Below are 17133 nucleotides of genomic sequence, written 5' to 3' on the forward strand. Positions count from 1 at the left end.
TCAGTTTTTAAAATAGTGCTGTTGGAACAATTGTTTTGCTAAGTCTAAAACATTTTATGCATCAGTCTTTTTCTAATAATTGGATCTAAAGGTATGAGTAACAGAAAATGAGTTCTGACAGGAATAGTCAAAATATGTCATTTTCTTTTTTACTTTGATACTCTATGCAGCCTATAGATATAATAATAAGAAAAAAAGTCATGCCAGGTGGTAGATGCTGAGACCAAAGTCCAGCGTGGAAACCACACAGTGTTATGAAGGGCCTTTTTTTCAGCATTTCTTCCAAAAGTTTCAGAGTAAGTGTACCTGGAAATAAATCTTTCATTTGAATCTAAATGTCTGAAGATATTTGCCATGATATTTATTTCTGTTATTCCATGCATGAAGCAGGATAACTGGAGCAGAGGAGTCAGATATGTGAAAGCTGGCTCTGTTCATTTTGTTTCACTATATTGTCTGGGAATTTGTGGCAATAGAACAATTAACTCACTGTTCTATAGAGTATACCTAGACATTAGATTTGCTACCATGACTTCAATCTTCTAATTCCATATTAATAGATTTAAAAAAGAAAGAAAGAAAGATGGGAACAAATCAAAAAACTTGTAGATAAGTATTTTGTGGTATGATTTATATAAATTCAGAGAGAGCTGATTCTGAGTTGTCTGCTTGTGGCATCAGTATTGCTTCTACATAGTTTTTTATATGTTCAGGGTGGGAAAAGGGAAATATTAATTCAGTTCCCCATCCACTTTATTGATCCATCCTTATTTCCATAATTTCCTTTGATGTTTCTACTGTTCCACAATAAGCATAACACCAATTTATGTGAACAGTCTTACAATTCACAAAGCATTTGTTACAATCTGTACGATGTGTATGCTTTTTCTGAAAGTGTCACCTTATTGGCAAGTACAACCACTTCTGGTTCAACTTCTGATTTAAAGAAAGAGGGACAGAAGAAAACAGGAATGAAAAAGGATCTCATGTTCCTTTAGTCTTCTGCTTGGTCAGTGCAAGCTGTGGCCTTCACTACTGACTTTCCTTTGGCTTTGAAATAATGTGAAGCAAATATTGCACAATTTATTTATATTACTAAGCTAGAATAGTACAAATTCATCATGGCACGTGTTTAATGAATTAAACACCAGTGAACAGGTTTCATGTTGACAAAGTAGACATGCTTTCATGGAGATCTTGTTGGCCCTGTGCTGTGTAACGTATTTTATTGATGAGATACAAAATAAAACCATTAGAGAAACAGTTACCAGATTATGAAATAAAATTGGAAAACCAGTAAATAACAAGAAATTGCAAGTCAAACTGGGTGCAAGCAAGCAGCATGCATTTTTACAAAGCCAGATGAAAACACTGTATTTCCCAGCTAAGAATATAGACCATGCTTGAAAGAGTAGGGATTCTATCTTAGAAGTCAATGACTCTGATAAAGGCTTGTGATTATTCAGCTGAATATGCTTTCCCAGTACACACACCTGAAATAGTACTTTAAGGTACCAAGTATGAGCAGGAAATTTAACACCGCCATTGTATTTATTAGTGGTACAACCACTTTGAGAATACTGTGTTTAGTTTTGGAGAAACCTGTGGTTATAGAAAGGTGCTGGGACACTGAAGAGGGAACAGGGTGGGAGTGGTGGGGAGATGACAAGGCAAGTGATTTTTTAGAAGAGTAGATGAGATGGGCCATGGTGAGAAATTCCAGGAAATTCTGTCTATCTTAAGTAAGCAGGGGTGTGTGAAGAGATGCATGCAAATAGCATCAGTTCAGGTGAATGGCAACATGAGGAATAAAATTCAGCACTTCCACCTACCCAGCAATGGATATGAGAAGAACCAGCTGTTGCACCTGGAACCTTACACACCCAGCACAGGAAAAAAGAATGTCAATGGCCCGGCTAATTTGTTGGAACAGGTTTCCTAGATTTGCAACAGACTGTATGTAGATGGCAGGGTTTTAGCTAAGACTGGAAGTGCTCTGTACACGTAAGCCTTGTAATCAGAGGAACAGCTGAAATCAAGAAAAATATCAACAATACTCTAAATGAGTGGTTAATCTCAGCCTTAAAAAAAAGACAAAACAAAACAACCAACCAACCAACAACAGCAAACACAAAACAAACCACCCTACCCTCATCCCTGAACTATAATATGTCCTAAAGATGAGCAAATTTGGGGGGAGTAGTTTCTGAGGGAAACTATTGAGCTGAGGGATGGACTCTGTCAGGTGCTATCTTCGTTTTACAGGTAAGGACCACTAGTTAGAGCATTTGCTCACTGAGAGCATCGAAAGCCGCTCAGAGAGGCAGAACCTAATGCATTTTGGGATGATGTTCATTAAATCCATCATCTCAAGAAACAAAGAATTCTTACCAGTTTTTCATCACCACACTCATAAGCCAACTTTTGGGAACCTCACCATCCATCTGAACTCCTCTCCTCTAAATAAAATTAAAAAATGGACATCACTTCTTAATAAGTTGAAGAAAAGCAATTATAAAAATTAATTATGATATGGAGTTTACCCTCTTCTCATTATGCATTGCTGAAATAGAAGTATGGATAAGAAGTCACAGACAGCTCTGTACTGCTTTATGTAGGACATTATTTTAGATGTAGTTAAGGTAAATTCAAATCCTAAAGTGTCAGCCCTGCAACAGTGTTTTTTTTTTCTTTTGTGTATAGCAGATTTACCTTTGTGTTTTTGTTTTTCACAAATTTGTATTATATTTTCCATAGCTATTTTTGATTGTTGCTCCCTCTTATAGCGTCTAGTGTTTCCCAGCATTTTTAGTTTGATTCACTAAAATAAAATCTAGGTAAATATGATGTCATGCTGCTGATTTAGCACTGTAGTCTAATGCTTTTGTATCTTTTATACCTTAATTTGTGAAGATCCTAATATTATTTCTTTTTCATTTGTTTAATCATTCCCATGGGCATTTGTTTTCTGTCTTCTATGCAGGTGCTTTACAAGTTAATGATACATCAGTTAACCACATGATTTATGTCCCCCAAATTTCCTGTATTTGTATTATGCTGTGTCATGCAAGTCATAAAGCCTAAATGTGTTTTCCATGACAGCTCAGCTTTACTGTGACATTGCCTTCTTTTGGTTAACCCCTCTGGAAACAAATCTGAAGATAGAATTTTGAAATCATCAGCTTCCAAGAATGTTTTACATATTGGCAGGTGGTAGCTGAAAAGCCAAAAGGAAGAGGCAAAGTGTGTCCTGTGTACATGCTGGGCCTTCTGTCTGGGAGAGAAAAAAACAAAGTCAGGCAAGGGGGAAATCTCACTGTATAAGCACATGAACAGTTCATCCTGCTAGTTTTCTGGACATGATAGGGAGTCCAGTTCTTCTAATTGAGATCCAGATGTGAGACCCTTCAGAAGATAATTCTTCTGCCTCTTGTCTTCCCCTCCCCCAAACCTTGGAAGCTGTATCTTCAGTCAGGTCATCAACTCTATAAAGAGAGAAAGCGGAAGTCTGTTCTGCATTCTTCCTTTTTTTTTCCTTCTCAGTGTGATATTGGTGTGTATTTCTTACTGGATGAACACCAGCTTCATCTTTGCCTCCTTTCCAATTCCTATAAGCATGTTCAATTAAATAATATTTTTCATGCATCTGGAAAAGGTCCCTTCAAAAGTTGCCTTTGTAGACCAGTGCTCTTCTTCCTGTTGTATTGCCTTACTTTGATGCAGCGGACTTACTTTAAGATTATCATAATGATACAGCACAAAACTTTGAGGGTATAGGTCTTTTTTCATTGATTTATTATGTGGTTGGTTGTTGTTGTTTGAACACTGAACATTTGACAAATACAGCAAATTGAACATACAAGCTATTTCAGCAAAACTATCCCTAGAACTTTCAGGATGGTTATCATGGATGAGTTACCAATACAACATTTTGTAACTGGAGTTGTGTGTGTTTGTTTGTTCTTTTGTTTATTTTTTAAATATTATTTCATGCTCTCTAGTGTGTTCTGAAGGAAATCATGCTTCAGCTTAGCCCACATAGCAAGCAATACCCTCAGTAACTTTAAAATTCAAACCTTTCATTAGATGACCTTTTCCACTGGCAGCTTTCCTTAAATTCTGAAATCCTTCAAAAGACACTGTACAACATGAAGCTATCATGCAAAGATGGTTTTATGTTTGCCCAGTCTCAACCTACTTAGCGCAAATAAAATTTTGTGTGAGTCAGCTGGAGATGTTACAGCCCTGTTAAAGCCCAGCCTGTTAATTACAAACATTTTGCACTGTTTGTGTGATGCACAGATTTCATGGAAATACAGTCACTTTGGCAGTGCGTAGTTTTACAGGAGTCATCAGTCTGTTGGACAATAGTGATTATAGGAATAAGGACAATGCACAAGCTATTGGAGTGAACACTTTAATGTTGATACTTTTTTTTTTTTCTGGTAAAAGGAATTTAGATTAGAGGATATGCAAGTTATTGTAGCAATTAGTTTTTCTAAGATGTCTATCTATAAGAAATGTTTCATGGTAGAAGAAAAAAAGCTAACAACTCTGTGGTAGAATACAAAGTTTATTACATTTCTAGACTACATTATCCTTGTCAGCTAGATTAAAGCATTCTCCTAGTTTCTTTCCTATATTACCATAACAAGTGAGGAAATAATGTAGTGTTGTTACACAGAGCAGCTTATAAATTTTGACATAAGTGTGAGAGAAATCACTTGAAATGTGAAGCAACCAAGAGGAATAATTAGGAACAGCAGAATGATCTCAGTAATATGACAACAGTTTCTAAAGCACCCCACAGGATTGAAATCATCAGGTTTGCTTGACCTATATCTTTAATAATACAGCTCATTGCCCTTGTATTGAAGCTAGAGGGTAGGACAAAGTATAAGCTTTATCATGTTTTAGGAGAAATTGCAAAAAGTTTATTTATTAACACAGCACAAAACGGCCCATTTCTATGATTACCAAACAGAAAAGCAACTTGGGCCACAGTTCACCACACAGAACGTTTCACAGTCAGGCATGGCTGGCAAAAAATATTATGTAACACTCAAATAAGATAAATGGCTGCACTGGCAGTGGAAATAACCTTCTGTTTAATTAGAAAATAAGAGCTATATGGGACAATAAAAATGGTTACTGCTGCCCTCAGTCACTGTTTAATAAATATGATAGTGCTGAAGATAATGCTAAGTGTTATTTATTTGTGCAATATTACAGCCTCAGTAATTGTTCATGTTCTTGATAGTTACCCTGCATGTAGAATGAGTCCCTTTTGCATTTTCTTTGTTTAATTCATAAAAAGGGAGGAGGATTTTTTAAACCTTTAAACTGGTTTTATAAGGCATGGATGTGTGATTGAAGTTCATTCACCTCTCAGTGGTACTGTAACCAAACTACTGGTTTTCCTAGCTGACCTTTGGGATAATTAAGCTTTGAGTCTAATAGTTCCCTGCTTTTCTGGCTGGATTGTCTATCTGCCTTGATTATGCTTCTGCATCTATGAGACGAGAGCATAATTCTTTTTTTTTTTTTTTTTTCTGTCCATTTCATCACAATTGTGCTTGTAGTTAGTGTAGTTCTAAGGTCTGGCTTTGGCTTCCTTTGGAGTTGTAAGCACTGAATGAAGTCCTGCAGGGCACGTTGCTGAAGATAGATGATTTCAGTGAAGGCTTCTCTCTAAAGGGAATTTTTACTAGTAAATTGAGCATCAAATTGTGTTATGTGCATATGTATCAAAACTTCCCCATACAGCATGTTGATGAGATACAGACTTTATTGCTGGTTTCGTGTATTTAGGAATGCTCACATTCATCAAATGCTTGATAGAAAAGCAGGGTACGGGATGTGTTTCACAACATGTTTTTCACAGGCTTGGTATCCCACCCCTATTGCTCTAATTTGAATCTACAGTAAGTACAGGGATTTGGAAAAAGGATGTCAAAGATGTTGCCTGTTATTATCTAAGGGGAAAAATTCAGATGTTTCATGAACAAGTTTCAGCCCCTCCTTCCTTGCTTACTCTCCATCCCCAAAAATTATACTATATATCAAGAGGCAAAACAAAACAAAACCCCTTTTCTTCACACAATTCACTTTAAGCTTCAAAATCCTCCAAAATCCCCAATCTCCCCTTGCAGTCTGGTTCCCACTCTCCAGCTTTCCTCATCTCCCTCTGAAAGAAAAAAGCTCTTCTTTAAGGGACTGATAGGTTGTAGAGCGATGCTTAGCAACAACATTCCTGTGCCTTAAGTAGCTGCAAGCCCCTAGCTGAACCCTTTGATGTGACTGTCAGGGCAGATTTATTTTGTTTTAGCACATTGTCTACTTGTCCAGATGTATCAGGAGATAAAAAGGAGTCATGTTTACACTCTTTTGGTGAGCGGGAGGAGGAGGAGGAGATGTAATTAAATCGCATTTTTGATGAATCTCTGAGAGATCGAGATGAAGAAAACAGAAGTTGGCTTGAATATAGAGGGGAAACCCACTTGCCAGCCCTAACACCTGACATTGTCAGAAAATGAAGTGTAAAGCCATAGCACAATGTGTTGATTTGGTTCTGCTGAAGTCTTTTGATTTCGTGTTTTCTCCTGTGCCGATGGTTCATGAGCGTCTTGAAAGACCTATTAGAAAGAAGTGGTTGTGCACCATAGACTCTTTCCTGTCTGTCTTATTTAATAAATTTGTTTGTCCAGGTTGAAAATAACTGTGTTTTTGCCTAGAATGTTAATGTTATAGATCACATATCCCAGGACTTCTGGCTGTGGTAAGTGGCTGTCAATCAAATACTTAGGGGGGAAAAAAAAAAAAGGAACCTCAGTGATCTTGGATAAACAAATGTGCAGTGTAAGGCAGGCCTTGCTGAATTCTTCCAGAGAACAAATACCACAGATAAATCCATTTTTGTTTATTTGCTTTTTAACTTGCACATTTAGCAACACCACTCTGAGCTCTATTAATAACCTGCGGTGCGCAGTGACAAGTCTGATTCCAACATTCAGTATGCTGTGGGTATGCCAAGTGAATAAAATGCTAGTTTTAATCTGCTGTTACAAAAGTCACTCTATTTGCATTTTAAATAGGTTACACTACAGCACCCCCTTCTGCTGACTAAGTAGTGTGACAAGAGGTTTTAGCTGCAGTTCAGTTTTGTTCCCATATGGCAGAATGAAGGTGCCTTAAAAGCATTTTTAACCTTCCAGTTTCTTAGTTCTCACTAAGCAAGCTGATCAATGTAACAGAACACTAGTTAATAAACTGATGTCATCATATAATTTTTAGGACTCGTCTTTCATTTTTGCAACATTGTCCATACTTCTGAAAAAATGAAGAAAGACGGGGCAGCAGAATGAATAGCAAAGCAAAGCCAACCCTCTAACATTGCTAACAGTTATGTTTGGGCAGTGAGACATGCATGTAGTTCTGCATTCCACTGGTTGTCATTGACTTGAATGTGTTTGCAAGTGATGATATTAATGTTACTGATTTAATTTATGGGAGAGTCTCAGAGGTTCCTACCCAGAAAAGCAATTTACCATACTGATTTCCCCTTGACTTCTGGAAAATCTGTGGGCATCAGATTTGCAAAAACAAGTGTGGAAGCCCTGAGTCATCTATATTTCAAAATATCATTCTGAGAAAAGCAATATGTAACAATACTGTAGATAACGTGTGCTTGAGCTTTGCATCTGGGTTTATATGTACTTTGTATGCTACTAATAACTGCCATAGTGAAGCATAAATCACAGAATTACTCCATTTCAGGTGTTTTTGAAAGTTAAAGGTATTTTCTTTTTGTAAGAGAAGGTATTTTCTCTTGTAAGAGAAAATGTATTGTGAGTATCTTGTTTTGGACACTCTTTCTGTTTGTCAGACTAGTTTGATAATTATTGTATGGTATAAGGCAATACACAGAATAGCATATTTTGATTTGGAGGCATTCGTGTGAAATTCCTAGGGAAATGCTTCACAGTATGTTTATATGCTCAGGATAGCATTCTAGCATATACGGTATTCCAAAGAACATAGAGCATTTCAGGACAGTCTGCTTGAACGAAGGTGTATAAGAATCGTCTGTCATTCAGTAGGATTTAGACATGAAAGTTTAAAGAACTAGAGTTGTGTTCTGCAGTTCTGATATCATTGGTTAAAAAATATTTTATGGGACAACTAAAAGAAACTTGCAGTCTAATAGATTATCAATGTATTTCCCTTCACATAAGTGACCTGCCTGTGCTTTTGCACCTCTGATGAAGTTATATAATCTAAGAACTCAGTACTGTTCTCTCACTCCTTCAGAGCCACTGTGCGATGAGCGAAATGCAGTGAATGGCACTGCTTGCATCTCGTGGTTCATTTGTGGTTTGCTCTATAAGACACATCAAAGAATAGTTGTGTATGACTTTTCAAAATTCTATGGCAAGATTTGCAGAGTTTTCTGTTTTGGGGTATGACATGATAATTTATTTATTTTCTTGCATTTTCTTTATGACTGTACACCCATTGAATCCTTCTGCATACTGTAAATGAAAAGAAGTTAGCACATGTTCCCATAAGGTGAACTGGTGGAAAAGATACTAGTAAAGAAATTTAAGAAAAAATGTAAACTTCTTGGTTGAATTTACTGTCCCAAACTCAGAACATCAGTCAAGGCAGCAGATTCTTCTGCATTGCTTTATACTTTTGGGGGGGTCTTGTGTCAATTTCCTGGTTAATTAATGAATCAATGCCTAAGAGACAATATGTATTCAGAAATCCATTTTAGGGAACAGTATGATTTAGCAACTTTGAATCTATCTTGTAGTGTGATTTTATTCTCCTTTTAAAACTGAGCCTTAAGATTTACAACAAATAGGTTTCTTGTTGGGATATATTGATGGGTAATCCTTTAATTCACTGTTGTGTTGCTAGCATTGGTAATTGGTCCTTTGGGGACAGATTCTATTATCTAGCATAATGAAAAATATTGAGCCACTTGAGGAATAACTCTCAACTTGTCACAAATGAAAATATTAGAATCTGGGATATGATTAGGGAGAAGTGGTCATACTGAAGTTCTTTCCTTAAGCTCATGAAATGGAGTGACCAAGCAGAATCTTTTGCATCCTTTTGCCACTAAATGCAGGTAGCTAAGATACAAATTTTAAACAGATAGAAGGCAAATATCATGCATTAAGAAGCCACTTTTTCTGCTGTGTTTAAAAAAATAACATTAGGTAGTTGCTAAAATACTTGGCTTTCAGTGACAGAAGTTGAAAATGATTGGTCTTGAAAGTCAAAAAGCCTTATGGGTGTTTTCATGTGTTATGTGTTACAGTAGAACAAATCAATTCAGGCTTCTTAGATGCAGTCATTGCCTTGTGATTAAATTTGTGTAAAGTCTTGGAGCCTTTGATCAAAGGCATTTGTGACTAGGTCTAATCCAAGCTCTTTAAGGTGTTTAACTTGGTGGGGGTGAGGGGATGGGGGCTGATAACAGCTGGGATTTAAATTTAGTTTTGCTGAACTTTTGTTTTGAAAGGATTTCTATTATACACTGCTTCCTTTTCCATACAGAAGATGGATCATTGAGTAAACCTAAAAGGGAAAGAGGAAATGGGTGGGGACTTTGAATTAATCTTCTGAAGAAAAATGTTTGATCAGCGGGTAGGAGAGGATGAAAACCTCTGATGTTGACGGCAGGCAACTTTCTGACTAGTGTGTGATTGACAACTTTGATGCTCCAGTGGGGAACTAGTGTCCAGCCGTGCTCAGGCATCCTCTGTCTGTGGGTGGTAGTGTTAATAATGTGGCAACTGGAAAGATTAATTGTGGACAAGCAGCAGGATTACGAGGAGGGCTTCACAGGTCTAAAAGGAACAGTGGTAGGAAGGCCTCTGATCTGTCAGCCCAAAAGGAAATTAGTTAGGGCAGGCTGGAGCAGGCTTAAAAAAGAGGAGGGGGGAAGAGGAGGAAGATGGAGTAATGGGAGAAGGGAAACATTTAGGATATTAAAGCAAAATGAAGAGGATATTGAAATAGGTTGTAAAGGGTTGGGACCAATGTTCTCAAAAGACCTTAATATGCTACATCCTTCTACAGTACATTCAGAGTTCAGCTTGTTTTGCAGAGAACTGCAAAGTGAGTTTTGAGGTGGTTAGAACCACCACATTAGGTAAAACCTGTTGTTTTCAAAATGAACCTGAGAATAAACTTAAATTCAGAATTTTTAAAGACTCCTTAGATGGAAAATACACGGGAGAGAGTTTACTTAAGCTTCTCCTGCAAGTAACTATCTGCTGTGTGTTTTACTTCCCACCCTTTTTGGTAGAAGTAGGGATTTTGCCAATAAATTCTGTGTTACCATTAAAGAGGCCATTCATCATGCTTACTAATGTTATTAATCAAGATACACCACAGTACCCTTAAAATGAGATCATTTTGATAAATCATGTATGACATGAAAAGACTTTATTCCTTTTAAGTGCAATTTAGACTGTAATTTTTTTCCTCATTTATGATTCATGGAAGAAACATGGATAAAATTCCCTTGCACATTTACACCTTATCTTCAGTAATAATTCAAAACTGCTCTTAGATGAAAATCCAAGGTCTGATTCACCAAAGCTGAATGCCAGCTCGTTATTTTCTGGCATTCAGTAGTCCAAAAATAATGTCCATACATTAGGTGCTTTTCACAATAGTTGAATTTGGCTGCACACCAGACATATCGATTACACTCAATTAAGCCTAAATACGTAAGAATTATCTTATGTTCATTTACATCTTTGATCCAGTTGCTTTCAACATTTCAATATAATATTAAGTGCAAACCAAAAGGTAAAGTAAATTCAAGGGAGAAGTTATAACCTCTCTTATATGAGAATGAGGGAAATATATTCTGAAATGCATTGCATCTCCTTCAGCTCCACTACTTCTGTTAAATAAGCAAAATCCTCTTGCCTTTTCTTGTTAAAGGTCATTGGAATTGGAAGGTCAACCAAAATATAAGATTGCTGTTCTTGTCTTCCTAGTACTACAATAATTTGATCTACTCTGTTAGTAGCATCAGATATGAAAATAGCCTGGTAAAATGTCCTGAATGAATATTTGCTTAGTTCAAAGTCACACTCTTCATTGTAGCTGAAACACTTGTGTTATTTATTAAACTAAAAAATGTCAGAAATGGGTTGCGGCATTCTTTGCTAACACAGGTATGGATTTGTTAGATAAATGCTTGTTTATTCTGGCATTTAGAAATATGGAAGGGAAATGTCTAGTAAAGAGATTTAATTTGGGAAACAGAGTCATTTAAGTTTTGCTGTTTCTGAACCCATGACTGAAAGAGGATTGGCTTATCTGAATTACAGTTCCCCCTTTACTTTCTTCAGAAGCTGAAAGTATTTTGAAAGAACATGTGTGGTTGCCAAAAATAGCAGTCCATTTGTATTTTTTGAACCAATGATCTATACAAATTGGTTTCTATGCAGCAGATGAACAGTATATCTACACAAGATGTTCCCTTCCTGGTACCTTCTGAATATTGCCTTTTTTATTATTATTTTTTTTTTTTGTTCTTAAGTCTAATTAGGTTCCTGGACTCTTAAGAGCTAGTTGCCACTGTGGGCCTGATTTTAATTTCCTCTGGAAGTTAGAATGTGTTACCCATTCTTTTTTGTTTGTTTATTTTTCCTTCATGCTTTATGTTTGCATACTAGAGAAGCATTTTTCACTTCCATGAAGTAATGCCCAACAGATTTAGAAGTTCAGAGTTCTGTTTATTATTATTATTTTTTATGATTAAGATTATTATATTGGTAGGATGAAGAAACGTAAAGCCAAATAAACCCCTTATCCTACCAATACCTGCCCTTAAGTTCCCTTCTAGTCTCATGAATTCTCTTTATTGCTGATAAGAAAAAAACTTGGTGAAAAGAATCCCTGTAGTTCACAAGGAAATTATTTGTAACGAGGTACATTTATAATAATAAATTAAAATGGTGTATTAGTTCAGAGTAGTGTAATTGTATTTATCTTCTTTATTACGACTGGTTAAATTACTGGTTTTATTTATTTTTTTAATGTCTGCTGATGAAAGAAAGTTGTTCAGATCTTTGTGACATTAGGCAAAACATAAAACTGAGACAAAAAAAGTGGTACCTCTTTTCTTCAGTTCCACCTTCCGTACAATATTCATTTGTGGTGCTCCTGTTTTATTTCAGTACCAAGGTCTAACGTCTAAAACCAGATTTTGAAATAAATCACTGTTTCTGTGCAGGGTGAGGAGGTCATCTCAGTAAGCCTCTACAGATCAGGCAAGTTGTGATAACACCATGCCTCTGTTTCCCCCTCTCCCTCTTAATTAAAAGTTCCCTTAATTTATGCTGGAAGTTTAGTAAAGACAACTGCTAACCTGTAGTTAATTGTGCTTGGCTGTGGAGCAGGGGAATTGGTAAATCCCATTTCATCAAGGAAAGCTGTCTCCCATGTAATCATGCCATGCCACCTGTTGGTATTTCTAAACATATCAGCGTATTGGGATTTGTCACAACTGCAGGCTAGCCCATTGGAGACCTATATCCCAGTTCACAGGAGGGGAAAGGAAAGCAAGACCTTTTGCTTTTGTAGCCTGCTGTATATAGTTGTCCTGTCAGGTTCTACCTTTGCATATTTTTCAGTATCCTTCTTTACCCCTTTTTTGAAACTTTATCTTTCTTTCACTGACAACCCTTCTGTGTGGTTCCTGAATTCACAAAAAAATGAACACATTATAAATAAAGTTCTTCCCTAACCATTCCCTAGGATAAAGTGGCTAAAGACTTAGTGTATTATTGCTTTCTATAATATTTTCTGCTATCACGAGACTCTCAAAGACCTCACAGTGAAATTAAAGCCCCATTGTGCTTGGTGCTGTGCGAATTTACGGGAAGAAACATTCCCTCTAGACTAGTGTTTTGATACTCTCTTCAAGCATGTAATAAATTCAATCCACAATGAATACATTTAATTTTTGTTCTATTACTAGACAGGCTATGTTTCTGATCACGCATCTGTACACGATGAATATACATAAATTAATATTTTATCTGTAAAGGATGAATTTCTAGTTATGTCTAAATTTTTGAAAAATGTTGATGAGCAGGTGTGTGGAAAGTTTCTGAATGTTTTATCACAAACATGAACAAATTTAGATGGTCTAATATATTCGTAGGATTGAGACACATAAACTGCTGCAGCCAGTGTTAGGGAGTGAATCAATAAATGGCTGCCATATTGGTACATACATATTTAGGCAAGTTTTTAAAGTTCATGGAAATTATTGAAGACTGTTGCTATTGTGTTTCTTGGGGACAGTATGTGTGCCCAAGGGATCCAAAACTAGTCCTTAGACTAAATAGATGTTTATGTAGAGAATTCTTAAAATGATAGTAAGCCACCTTTTTGTTCATGTATAATTAATTTTAAGTCTTGAGTACAAGCACATTGAAGACAGAATAGGCTTATCATGAAAATATTGCTGTGTGTTTAGATAAAACAAAAAGTTTTTCAAAGGCAAGTATGAGTTGATAATTTACATTGGAACTATACCACAGATTATCTCATTTATCGTTCTGGAGAAATGTTTTTGTCAATTAAAAAAAAAGAAGAGGTAATGCAGTGATTTGCTTAATTGTTGTTTCCCTGTGCATATATTAAAAATCTTTTGAATATTCATATTTCCTTAATGAATTCAAGTTTTGTATTTTGTAATGTGATAAGTACCATTGGTTTTCCATTTTTATTTGAACATAAGTCACCAAATGAGAAGCAGCAAGCTTTCAAATTGCTAAGGTCACTTCTCTGTGACCTTACTAGATGACTTTGACAAGTGTTAAAACTCTGATGAATGAAAATAAACAACACTATCAGAGAACACAAGAATTCTTGATAATCGTGGCTCAGGCTTACAAAATGAATATCATGCTGTCCACAAAAAGAATTTGCTTCTTGGTCAGTTCCCTGGAAAAAAAAATTGACAATTTGAAATGCTGGAGATTTGAGATAATCATATTAATTGAGAAACACACTGTAAAGGAGAAATCTTACACCCTTAAAGTATTTCTGAGGTTAGAGATATACAAGAGAAACTTTATGTCTTGAGTTCCACATTAAGTAATATATTCTTCATTATTTTGTTTTTCTCTGTTTTCTTATCTACCATTCTAATACTACTTGTCAAGTTATATCTAAGTCTTTCCTGAGTACATATTTTTCTTACATGGTGCTGAGAAAATATCAGCAGTATACTTGTAAGGTTTGTCACTATGCACATGTGTGGTTTTTTTAGATGCCCAAATATCTGTAAAGAGATGCTAAGATTTTTACTAACATAGCAAAAAATATATCAACTTATGCAAACGATAGAAACTAGATATCCCCTCACTTCATGCTTGGTAAACCAAAAAAGTATGGACTACTGAAGCTGTACAGCAGTGTTTCGAGTTCATCTGCTGTGTACAGTGCCTGCTATAAGGATGACCAAGGGTGGTGTTAGAACTCAGCATGAGCTGAATGATCATGATTCATCATGGCATTGTTGTCTTCTGAGGTGTTTGGCTATTAAATTGCTTTAAATAAAATTGCACAAAGTTTAAACGCACTTTTCTCCCCCCCCCAACCCCCCTCTTTTTTAATTATAGCACTTCTTCCTACTGTAGGTTCTGCAGTATGTCTAATTTTGATGAATGTGGTTTGAAGGTCTGTTACTCTTTTACTATCTATTTAGGACCAAGTACAAAAATTTTTAGCTCAGACAAAACTTGTAGGTTAATATCAAGACAGAGGTATAGACCTCAATTTAGCAAGTGTTTGGCTATGTGCATAACTAAGGCTGCAAGAAACTTTATTGGCCTTGTAACTTTTATACCTTGTACTGTTATATACTGCAAAATTTTGAAGACTATAATGCTTGCGAGAATACAAGCTTCCAGTAATAATACTGTTAGAATTTCCTTACTAAGCTCTCTGGTTACGTGTACCTGTAACACTGAAGTTACCACCTACTTTAACCAGGTTTCCTCAAAGCTGTTTATATTTGTAGTTTCAACTGCGACAAGAACTCCTGATGCATATGTCACCAATACTTAAAGACATAACTGTCACATGTCACTGCTATCACTGTCAAAATATTCTTGTGAATATTAAGAATAATGCGATCTATACAAATCTATTTGGAAAATACTTGGGGCCAAACATCAATCTGCAGTAGGGAAAACAAATTGTCTTTTTGCTGGGGCACAGGCTTACTCAGAAATGTGATTCAGAGCTCCAGACAATGTTTTTTTTTTCAAAACAATCCTAACCATGGATGATATTCCATAGAATTAAAGCTGCTCTAACTGAATGCTTAGCTCAAAGATAATGAAAACTGTTCTATATTTGACAGTGAATTATATACTGTACATAAAGTAGCAGCAAAACACCAATAAACAAAACCTCCTGTTCTTGCTTTTCCTAAAATTGGAAATAAAGCTAAATTCTCCCTTTGCTCCAATATCCTTTTTAGAAGCTCTTGAATTTTGCTCACTCAGTGGTATATTGCTGAAAAGGCAAAGTCTCTTCCAGAAATTTTAGGAAAAGCTATCATCAAGCTGTCAAGCTGTCTAAATTGAGATTAAAAGTACCAAAGAGAAACCTTCACTATTATCAGAGTCCCAACTAAGTACACTTGAATAGGCAGATAACATACAGAGTGTACAGTATGAGACCACTTATTCCTCCAGGTTTAGGAGTGATTTACAGGGATGAGGTCTTATATTAAACAGTTAGTGACATTTTTCTTCTTGTCTTTCCCAGAATTTCTAGGCCCAAAGAAAACAGGTAGCTGTGGATAGATGCCTGTTCCTGGGATTATTTTCACATGTCATATTGCTGGCATTGATCTCATCCTCTGAGGTGTTAGATTCCCTCAGCTCATAATGGTCATCAGAGGGAGGGTCTCCAGTCCCTTGTAGTCCAGGGTAGATTGGGCTGCATGTTTACAGTTGGTTAAAATCAAAGGATTATTCTCTTTGTCTGAAGGCAAGAGCTGTGTTTATAGTATTACCTCTCTGAAAAGGACAGCTTATTGTCACTGGTGAGACAGCAGACAGGATTTTCTAGAGTTTTCTTCATGTTTTGGCAAACCTGTCTCTATTATGACGTCTGTCTTAATACATGATGCGTTTTCATGTTATGCACTGAGTTTTACTATGGACAAAAATGGGACTATAACTATGGTCTGACATAAAAATTGAAAGCAAAAGCTTAGTATATTAATCTACTCGGTCACTTACCCTTGTACATCTTAATATGCTACCATCTATATGGCTATAAAAAAGAAGATTTATAGGTACTTTAACAAAACATTACCACTAGTAACTTTTGTTATTATGGATTTCTGCTTGTTGTTCTCAGGTTTAGCCTGGTAATAAGCTTTTTCTTCCACAAGTACTATTTTATGTTTACTTCTTAACCCACCTTTTTAAATCTGGTTTTGAATTAATTTCAATTTATATATATATATATATATATATATATATATTTGAAGGTATGATTAATTACAAAATAATGAGAGATGTAGGTGGATTGCTTTGGTTGAATTTTGTTGTTTATAAGCCAAAATATAATTTGAAAACAACCTGCGCAGAAGATAATTATTTTCTTAAAATTCCCTTAGTAAATTATTATGAGATTCAAGAAATAATTTAGTTTTTGTACTTCTTCATTTTACTTGACTTATCTTTTTAATTAGAAATAATCATGTAACTTTTAGTGAACACTGTCCTTTGTCCTTTATATCTTCTATTAAAAACTTTATATTTGTTACGTACATTGTGATGAGTAGATTTTAAACACTCCAGAGCAAACTCAGTGCCTGAAACTCAGTGCATGTCACTACCATGGTATCAATCCATTTAACTTAAATTAGATGTTTTAAAACACTGTGACGATTCTTTAAGATTCTTTATTTTCATATCCCCTTCTAAGAATGTAACACTACTGTTCTATAACTAAAAAGCAAGATGGTAAACATGGCTTGTCATTATACTGCTCTTTCCTTCAGATGAAACCTTCTTCAACTGTCTGAAGATTAGTTTACAGAAAACTATAGCTCCAGAATCT

The 17133-nt window shown here is 35.7% G+C and overlaps 1 protein-coding gene across 1 annotated transcript in view; it reads left to right on the plus strand.

The window, feature by feature from the left end:
* LRMDA (leucine rich melanocyte differentiation associated) overlaps positions 1–17133 on the plus strand; it is a 669624-nt gene that overhangs the window by 547446 nt on the left and 105045 nt on the right.

This window comes from Anser anser (assembly GCF_964211835.1).
Source record: "Anser anser genome assembly, chromosome: 7".
NCBI lineage: Eukaryota > Metazoa > Chordata > Aves > Anseriformes > Anatidae > Anser > Anser anser.